General features: G+C 30.6%; 2 non-coding genes across 2 annotated transcripts; both read right to left on the bottom strand.

The window, feature by feature from the left end:
* Positions 1–350: 350 nt before the first annotated feature.
* LOC115701595 (small nucleolar RNA R71) lies at positions 351–457 on the bottom strand. The gene has a single exon (XR_004008589.1). It is a non-coding gene; the product is annotated as a small nucleolar RNA R71 (small nucleolar RNA).
* A 5,448-nt stretch (positions 458–5,905) lies between these two features.
* On the bottom strand, positions 5,906–6,012 carry LOC115701593 (small nucleolar RNA R71). The gene has a single exon (XR_004008588.1). It is a non-coding gene; the product is annotated as a small nucleolar RNA R71 (small nucleolar RNA).
* Positions 6,013–9,640: the final 3,628 nt, after the last annotated feature.

Below are 9,640 nucleotides of genomic sequence, written 5' to 3'. Positions count from 1 at the left end.
TCATTGATCATTTTTCTCCAATTTATGCTAATTCTTCATCATGCATTATTTTTCCTGAAATAAATGTTACGCATTTTGTGTTGAAACCTTCTGTAATTCAATTTTTGCCATCTTTTTATGGGTTAGATAGAGATGATCCATACATGCATGTGAAAGATTTTTTAGAAATTTGCTCTACTTTTAGATTTCAAAATTTTTCTGATGAATCTGTTAGGCTTAGACTTTTTTCATTCTCATTAAAAGATAAGTCTAAAGCCTGGTTTAATTCACTCCCAGCCCGATCCATTTCTACTTGGGATGAATTAGTTAATAAATTTTTGTCCAAATTTTTTCCCATGTCTAAAACGGATAATATTAGGAGAGAAATCTCCGAATTTTATCAGAAAGATCACGAAGAATTTTATGAATGTTGGGAAAGATTTAAAGATTTTTTGCTAAAATGTCCACACCATGGTTTTGAGAAATGGAGATTGGTAAAATATTTTTATGATGGATTATCTCCTTCAAACCGACAAATGGTACAATCAATGCACACTGGAAAATTTTTGCAATTTAGAGGGGATGAGGCTTGGGAGTCTCTTGACAATCTTTCTGTAAATTCTCAACAATGGAATTGCCAATCCTAGATCGAAAGCTTCCAACACACCTAAGAGAGGTGGAATTTACGATGTCAAAGATGACGTAGACATCAAAACATCATTAGCAAATCTAACTAGGAGAGTTGAAGCTATGTCATTAAGTCAATCCAAGAATACTCCTATCAATAGGAATGAATTTTGTTCTCTATGTTATAGTACAAGTCATACTACCAAGAGGCATTTTCTGAAGATGTGAATGCTCTTCAAACTTATGGGAATTCATTTGATAGCCCATTTGCTCAATCCGACAATCCAAATTGGAGAAATCATTCAAATTTTTCTTGGAGACAGAACCAGCCTCCAATGAACCAAGGGCACCAATACAACTCACCCAATTAGAGTCATGCCCAACATAATATGCCATATCCTCAACAACAAAGAAAACCAACTTTAGAGGATACCCTACAACAGTTCATGCAAACCACCCAACAGTCCATGTTAAAACTTGAAACACAAATGGGTCAGCTTGCTACTGCTGTAGCTGAAAGGGAAAAGGGAAAACTTCCCAGTCAACCCATTCCCAATCCAAAGAGTCAGTACGAGGTAAGTACATCTAGACCTACTGAAGAAGCTAAATCAATTTCTATCCTTAGGTCTGGAAAAATTATTGAAAAACCTGATTACATACCTCAAACTGATACTGAAATGAACAAAGACTCATTGAAAGAAAATGAAAAGAGTCAGCCTGAAAGTTCACATTCCAAAGACTCAATTGAAGAATTGAGTCAAACTTTGTCGTTCATTCCAAAAGCTCCATTCCCACAGAGATTGATCCCAATCAAAAGAGGTAGTCAGTATAGTGACATCTTAGAGGTATTCAAGCAAGTAAATATAAATATCCCTTTCTTAGATGTTATTAAGCAAATACCTGCCTACTCAAAATTTTTAAAAGATCTGTGTACTGCAAAAAGAAACACCAATGTTCCGAAAAAGTTAGCAGATCGATCTGTGAAAATTTCTAGAGAATCACAATCACTCCCTAGATCACAAAAGTTATTTCGACCTCCTGATTGGGACATTTCTTTTGATCCTGGTAAGTTACGTTCTAAATGGACTGGTCCATTTTCTGTTCGTACTGTTTTACGGAGCTGTTGAAATTGAAAATTCTAAATCTGGTAATGTATTCAAAGTCAATGGTCAAAGGTTGAAACCATTTTTAGAATTAACACCACCTGAAGTGGAGGAAACGCTCTTTCACGACTCGATTTACAAAGGTTAATGAATTCTTTCACTACTGGTCCTATCTTTAATTGCTTTCTTTATTTTTCAATATTTCAGTTTATTTTCTGTCATTTGTTTTTTTAGAAAATTAACACCTATCACTGTGCATATTCTCCGTTTTTTTCGGTTCTCATCTCATGTTCTTATCATATACATATTTAGACATTGAGGACACTGTCTCATTTTAGTTGGGGGTACTGAGTATATTCTTGCGTTAAGTTCGATAAATTTCTTACCTTTTTGAAAATTTTGAGTCAAATTCTGTTGCTAATTATGTGAATAAATAAATATTGTGTTAGACTAGTTTATACTATATTTAGTTACTTAGATAGTAATTCCAGTAAAAATTGCCCAAACCAAACATATGATTTGATTGTTTTTAACACATTTAATTGAGAAAAATCTTAAGTTAAAAACTTTCATTTTTTTGTGAGAAGTAAGAATTGAGAAAACGACTTTTTGAACATATATTGATCTTCTGAATTGGTAAAATCAAAATTTTTTGAAATTTGAAAATATGACAATTACTAGAGGGATACTTTTTTTTAGAACTGAGCCTAATTGTAAATTTATTATCTTTATATTTTCTTATCACATGTTGCCTCTTGTAAAAAAAAAAAAAAGTAAAGATATATATTGTGGATATTGCCCTTAAAAAAATATACATATATATCATATAAAGAGCAATATCTTACATACTATATATAACAAAAAAAAAAAAAAAATCAAACAAGAGCAACTTGGTTAAAATTCAAAATATACCAAAAAAAATTTTGCTACGGTAAATAATTATTGTAGATATTGCCCTTAAAAAAAAATACATATATATCATATAAAGGACAATATCTTAGTTTTAATCATTTAACAAAGTAAAATATATATATATATATATATCGGAAAAAATATATATATGCATATATAATATATTTTGAAAAAAAATAATATATCATCATAAATCAAAAGAGACTTTGCTATAGTTTATTTTTTGTAAATTTTAGTCACCAAATAAAAAAAAAAAAATCGTTGTTTATTTCTTTATTTTGGCTCTAGGTATTGTAATGAAATCCCGAAAGTTAACTTGTCATTTGAATTTCAAAATATTTTTGGTTAGCCTATCTATGGGTCAATAATTGTTTACATTGTTCGTCCTAAAAATCTTTATCCATTTGAGCGTAAATTAATATACATTTCCAACTCCAAGAGTGATAACCCTTCCTCTTTTTAAATATATCAATACCTGTGAGGATTTGGAGTTGAGACTTTTTACTTTATAGATTTTTCAATATTATCTGTGTTATGGATTAAAGCAAAAAATATGATTTGAAACACACACACAAAAAATCTGGAATTATATCTACGGTAAGTTTTTATATAGTATTTTCTAGTGTTTACACCAATATTTTATTTTGTTTTGATTAAGCAGAGTTTGTATTGATTTGTTCATCTTGGTAATATTTTGTTATCCGCTTGAATTGCTAGGGACTAACAATAAGCTAGTTGGGGGTTGTGTTAAGTAGTCAAAAATGCATATTTATCAGTGTAAAAATACAAAATAAAATTAATTCTATATAATATTTTCATGAAATTAATGTAATATATTTCTATTTGAAAATATTATAGTGTTGAGTTAATTTTGTAAGAAAATAACATTTTATGACACAAATAAGAGAAATAAATAAATAAAAAGAAATTAAGAAAATGCATTGTTTTTATTTTAAAAAAAAAATAAATTAATTAGATCTTAATATTTTCATTTAAATTATTGTGATATATTTTGTGTTGAAAATATTTTATTTGGATTTAATTTTGTTTGTGTTTGATTAAGAAAATGACATTTGTGAAAAGAAAGGAAAAGAAAAAGAAAAATAGTAAAAATGTGGTCCAAAGCAATGAAAAATGGTATTTTTGAAGTCCAAGAAGAGCACCCCAAGAAGGCAGCCCATTCAGCTCATTTTCCTTCCCAGCCGACATGCTTGCCACGTGGCGAGTTGGGATTCGCTCCGCAGGCCCACGACAGGCGCACCAGGGGGACTGTCCCCCTCTTCTTCCTCACGCGCGCGTGGAGCGCACGGCCCCTCCTGGGCCTTTCGTTTGCTGCTTTGCCAGCCACGCGGTTGGCCTTCCTCTGTGACCGCCTCCCTTCAGCAGCCCAGCCACTTTCCACGTGGCTTTCTCTCCTCTCGCCACGTGTCAAGTTGCACACCAAAGCTACCAATCCGAGCTTGACACGTGGCACTCCGGCTATAATTTCTCGTATTTACATTTTTACCCACATGCAATTTGTAATAAGTTTAGTTGCGCATTAGTCATTTTACCCTTCTATAAATAGAAGCTTAGGTTTTTAGAATTCAGTTACAGTTTCAGAGTTTCAGACAGAAAAATCCAGAGAAAACGCTCGAGGCGGTCAGTGTTAGTTTATCGCTTTTGATAGTTAATTTTCTTATGGGTTTCTAAGTTCCCTTATTATTAAGGTGGATGATGAAACCTAGTGTATTTAATTAAGTATTTATTTTTATTTTGATTCTCAGTACAATATATGCTTATGATTTTCGCTTCTTAAAATAATTTTCTTTCATCTTTAATATCACGTATTTTTGATAGTTAGAAATTATTAATGCTTGGTTCTACATTTTATTAAAAATAATATTCTTTTATTTTTTGTATTTACATTAAATTGTTTCACATTTAATGCTTAGAAGTTATAATTTTAAAGCGAAGGAAAATCTAATTTTTATTAGAAAATGATTGGTTTGATTACTGATTAAATTATGAGAATCAATATAAACATAAATATTTTTATATACACTTAAGTGGATTCTGAACCCTTAATAATATCCAAAAATATCTCTGAAAATATCTGTTACTGTCATTTTTATCATTTAAACACTTTATTTTATTTTGTTACCAAAAACCTCACCATTTTCGGAACTAGCTTAGAGTTTTATTAGCTTAGATTAAATAAGTATTTTCTTTGATTTCACGCAATTCCCATGGGTTCGACCTCGTTCTTCACAATCTCCATACTACAATAAAGATTCGTGCGCTTGCGAGTTGATAAATGCAAAACGTACCATTTCGGTATACAACAAGTTTTTGGCGCCGTTGCCAGGAAACTGCAAGAAGAAAAACTACTTTAATTCAGGTTGGTATAATTCTTCTACTAATTATTATATTATATATTACGTTTCTTAGTAACGAAATAAAACATATATATAAAGTTATTATTATTATTATTATTATTATTATTAATTTACGTAAAAAAAACGTAAGATGATATATATATATAAAATTTATAATATATTATTATTATATATAAATATTAATATATTATTATATATTATGTATTATTATATATATTACTTAACTATTAAGAAAAACATATTATTATTATAATAATATATAGTAAATTATATATTATAAATTATAATTAATATTAATATTTATATTTCGGTTAAATATATATATTATTTATTTCCCGCTATATTTTAAATTCAGTCTTTATTTACGCAATTATATGGTAGGCACCGCCTCCTTATTTTTCCATCTTATTTTAATTTTTGTGATACTTGGTGTATGATTCGCTGGGAACGAAATTCTAAAAATCGTTGGGTAAAAAGAAAATTATCGTGGGTTGAAATTAAAAGTGAAAATTTTACATCATGGAACCAAATCAAGTAAATGTGGAAGAAAAAACTCTCATTAATCATTTTTCTCCCATTTATGCTAATTCTTCATCATGCATTATTTTTCCTGAAATAAATGTTACGCATTTTGTGTTGAAACCTTCTGTAATTCAATTTTTGCCATCTTTTTATGGGTTAGATAGAGAGGATCCATACATGCATGTGAAAGATTTTTTAGAAATTTGCTCTACTTTTAGATTTCAAAATTTTTCTGATGAATCTGTTAGGCTTAGACTTTTTTCATTCTCATTAAAAGATAAGTCTAAAGCCTGGTTTAATTCACTCCCAGCCCGATCCATTTCTACTTGGGATGAATTAGTTAATAAATTTTTGTCCAAATTTTTTCCCATGTCTAAAACGGATAATATTAGGAGAGAAATCTCCGAATTTTATCAGAAAGATCACGAAGAATTTTATGAATGTTGGGAAAGATTTAAAGATTTTTTGCTAAAATGTCCACACCATGGTTTTGAGAAATGGAGATTGGTAAAATATTTTTATAATGGATTATCTCCTTCAAACCGACAAATCGTACAATCAATGCACACATGAAAATTTTTGCAATTTAGAGGGGATGAGGCTTGGGAGTCTTTTGACAATCTTTCTGTAAATTCTCAACAATGGAATTGCCAAGATCCTAGATCGAAAGCTTCCAACACACCTAAGAGAGGTGGAATTTACGATGTCAAAGATGACGTAGACATCAAAACATCATTAGCAAATCTAACTAGGAGAGTTGAAGCTATGTCATTAAGTCAATCCAAGAATACTCCTATCAATAGGAATGAATTTTGTTCTCTATGTTATAGTACAAGTCATACTACCAAGAGGCATTTTCTGAAGATGTGAATGCTCTTCAAACTTATGGGAATTCATTTGATAGCCCATTTTCTCAATCCGACAATCCAAATTGGAGAAATCATCCAAATTTTTCTTGGAGACAGAACCAGCCTCCAATGAACCAAGGGCACCAATACAACTCACCCAATCAGAGTCATGCCCAACATAATATGCCATATCCTCAACAACAAAGAAAACCAATCTTTAGAGGATACCCTACAACAGTTCATGCAAACCACCCAACAGTCCATGTTAAAACTTGAAACACAAATGGGTCAGCTTGCTACTGCTGTAGCTGAAAGGGAAAAGGGAAAACTTCCCAGTCAACCCATTCCCAATCCAAAGAGTCAGTACGAGGTAAGTACATCTAGACCTACTGAAGAAGCTAAATCAATTTCTATCCTTAGGTCTGGAAAAAGTATTGAAAAACCTGATTACATACCTCAAACTGATACTGAAATGAACAAAGACTCATTGAAAGAAAATGAAAAGAGTCTGCCTGAAAGTTCACATTCCAAAGACTCAATTGAAGAATTGAGTCAAACTTTGTCGTTCATTCCAAAAGCTCCATTCCCACAGAGATTGATCCCAATCAAAAGAGGTAGTCAGTATAGTGACATCTTAGAGGTATTCAAGCAAGTAAATATAAATATCCCTTTCTTAGATGTTATTAAGCAAATACCTGCCTACTCAAAATTTTTAAAAGATCTGTGTACTGCAAAAAGAAACACCAATGTTCCGAAAAAGTTAGCAGATCGATCTGTGAAAATTCCTAGAGAATCACAATCACTCCCTAGACCACAAAAGTTATTTCGACCTCCTGATTGGGACATTCCTTTTGATCCCGGTAAGTTACGTTCTAAATGGACTGGCCCATTTTCTGTTCGTACTGTTTTACGGAGCTGTTGAAATTGAAAATTCTAAATCTGGTAATGTATTCAAAGTCAATGGTCAAAGGTTGAAACCATTTTTAGAATTAACACCACCTGAAGTGGAGGAAACGCTCTTTCACGACTCGATTTACCAAGGTTAGTGAATTCTTTCACTACTGGTCCTATCTTTAATTGCTTTCTTTATTTTTCAGTATTTTAGTTTATTTTCTGTCATTTGTTTTTTAGAAAATTAACATCTATCACTGTGCATATTCTCCGTTTTTTTCGGTTCTCATCTCATGTTCTTATCATATACATATTTAGACATTGAGGACACTGTCTCATTTTAGTTGGGGGTACTGAGTATATTCTTGCGTTAAGTTCGATAAATTTCTTACCTTTTTGAAAATTTTGAGTCAAATTCTGTTGCTAATTATGTGAATAAATAAATATTGTGTTAGACTAGTTTATACTATATTTAGTTACTTAGATAGTAATTCCAGTAAAAATTGCCCAAACCAAACATATGACTTGATTGTTTTTAACACATTTAATATAGAAAAATCTTAAGTTAAAAGCTTTCATTTTTTGTGAGAAGTAAGAATTGAGAAAACGACTTTTTGAACATATATTGATCTTCTGAATTGGTAAAATCAAAATTTTTTGAAATTTGAAAATATGACAATTACTAGAGGGATACTTTTTTTTAGAACTGAGCCTAATTGTAGATTTATTATCTTTATATTTTCTTATCACTTGTTGCATCTAGTAAAAAAAAAAAAAAGTAAAGATATATGTTGTGGATATTGCCCTTAAAAAAATATACATATATATCATATAAAGAGCAATATCTTACATACTATATATAACAAAAAAAAAAAAAATCAAACAAGAGCAACATTTCTCTTTCAGCGTAGCTTGGTTAAAATTCAAAATATACCAAAAAAAATTTTGCTACCGTAAATGATTATTGTAGAGATTGCCCTTAAAAAAAATACATATATATCATATAAAGAGCAATATCTTAGTTTTAATCATTTAGCAAAGTAAAATATATATATATCGGTAAAAATATATATATATATATGCATATATAATATATATTGAAAAAAAAATAATATATCATCATAAATCAAAAGAGACTTTGCTATAGTTTATTTTTCGTAAATTTTAGTCACCAAATTAAAAAAAAAAAAAAATCGTTGTTTATTTCTTTATTTTGGCTCTAGGTATTGTAATGAAATCCCGAAAGTTAACTTGTCATTTGAATTTCAAAATATTTTTGGTTAGCCTATCTATGGGTCAATAATTGTTTACAATATTGTTCGTCCTAAAAATCTTTATCCATTTGAGCGTAAATTAATATACATTTCCAACTCCAAGAGTGATAACCCTTCCTCTTTTTAAATATATCAATACATGTGAGGATTTGGAGTTGAGACTTTTTACTTTAAAGATTTTTCAATATTATCTGTGTTATGGATTAAAGCGAAAAATATGATTTGAAACACACACACAAAATATCTGGAATTATATCTACTGTAAGTTTTTATATAGTATTTTCTAGTGTTTACACCAATATTTTATTTTGTTTTGATTAAGCAGAGTTTGTTTTGATTTGTTTATCTTGGTAATATTTTGTTATCCGCTTGAATTGCTAGGGACTAACAATAAACTAGTTGGGGGTTGTGTTAAGTAGTCAAAAATGCATATTTATTAGTGTAAAAATACAAAATAAAATTAATTCTAGATAATATTTTCATGAAATTTATGTAATATATTTCTATTTGAAAATATTATAGTGTTGAGTTAATTTTGTAAGAAAATAACATTTTATGACACAAATAAGAGAAAGAAATAAATAAAAAGAAATTAAGAAAATGCATTGTTTTTATTTTAAAAAAAATACAAATTAATTAGATCTTAATATTTTCATTTAAATTATTGTGATATATTTTGTGTTGAAAATATTTTATTTGGATTTAATTTTGTTTGTGTTTGATTAAGAAAATGACATTTGTGAAAAGAAAGGAAAAGAAAAAGAAAAATAGTAAAAATGTGGTCCAAAGCAATGAAAAATGGTATTTTTGAAGTCCAAGAAGAGCACCCCAAGAAGGCAGCCCATTCAGCTCATTTTCCTTCCCAGCCGACATGCTTGCCACGTGGCGAGCTGGGATTCGCTCTGCAGGCCCACGACAGGCGCACCAGGGGGACTGTCCCCCTCTTCTTCCTCACGCGCACGTGGAGCACACGGCCCCTCCTGGGCCTTTCGTTTGCTGCACTCGCCAGCCACGCGGCTGGCCTTCCTCTGTGACCGCCTCCCTTCAGCAGCCCAGCCACTTTCCACGTGGCTTTCTCTCCTCTCGCCACGTGTCAAGTTGCACAA

Source organism: Cannabis sativa, chromosome 8 (genome assembly GCF_029168945.1).
Source record: "Cannabis sativa cultivar Pink pepper isolate KNU-18-1 chromosome 8, ASM2916894v1, whole genome shotgun sequence".
In the NCBI taxonomy this organism is placed as follows: Eukaryota; Viridiplantae; Streptophyta; class Magnoliopsida; order Rosales; family Cannabaceae; genus Cannabis; species Cannabis sativa.
This window is presented reverse-complemented; position numbering and strand designations above follow the sequence as displayed.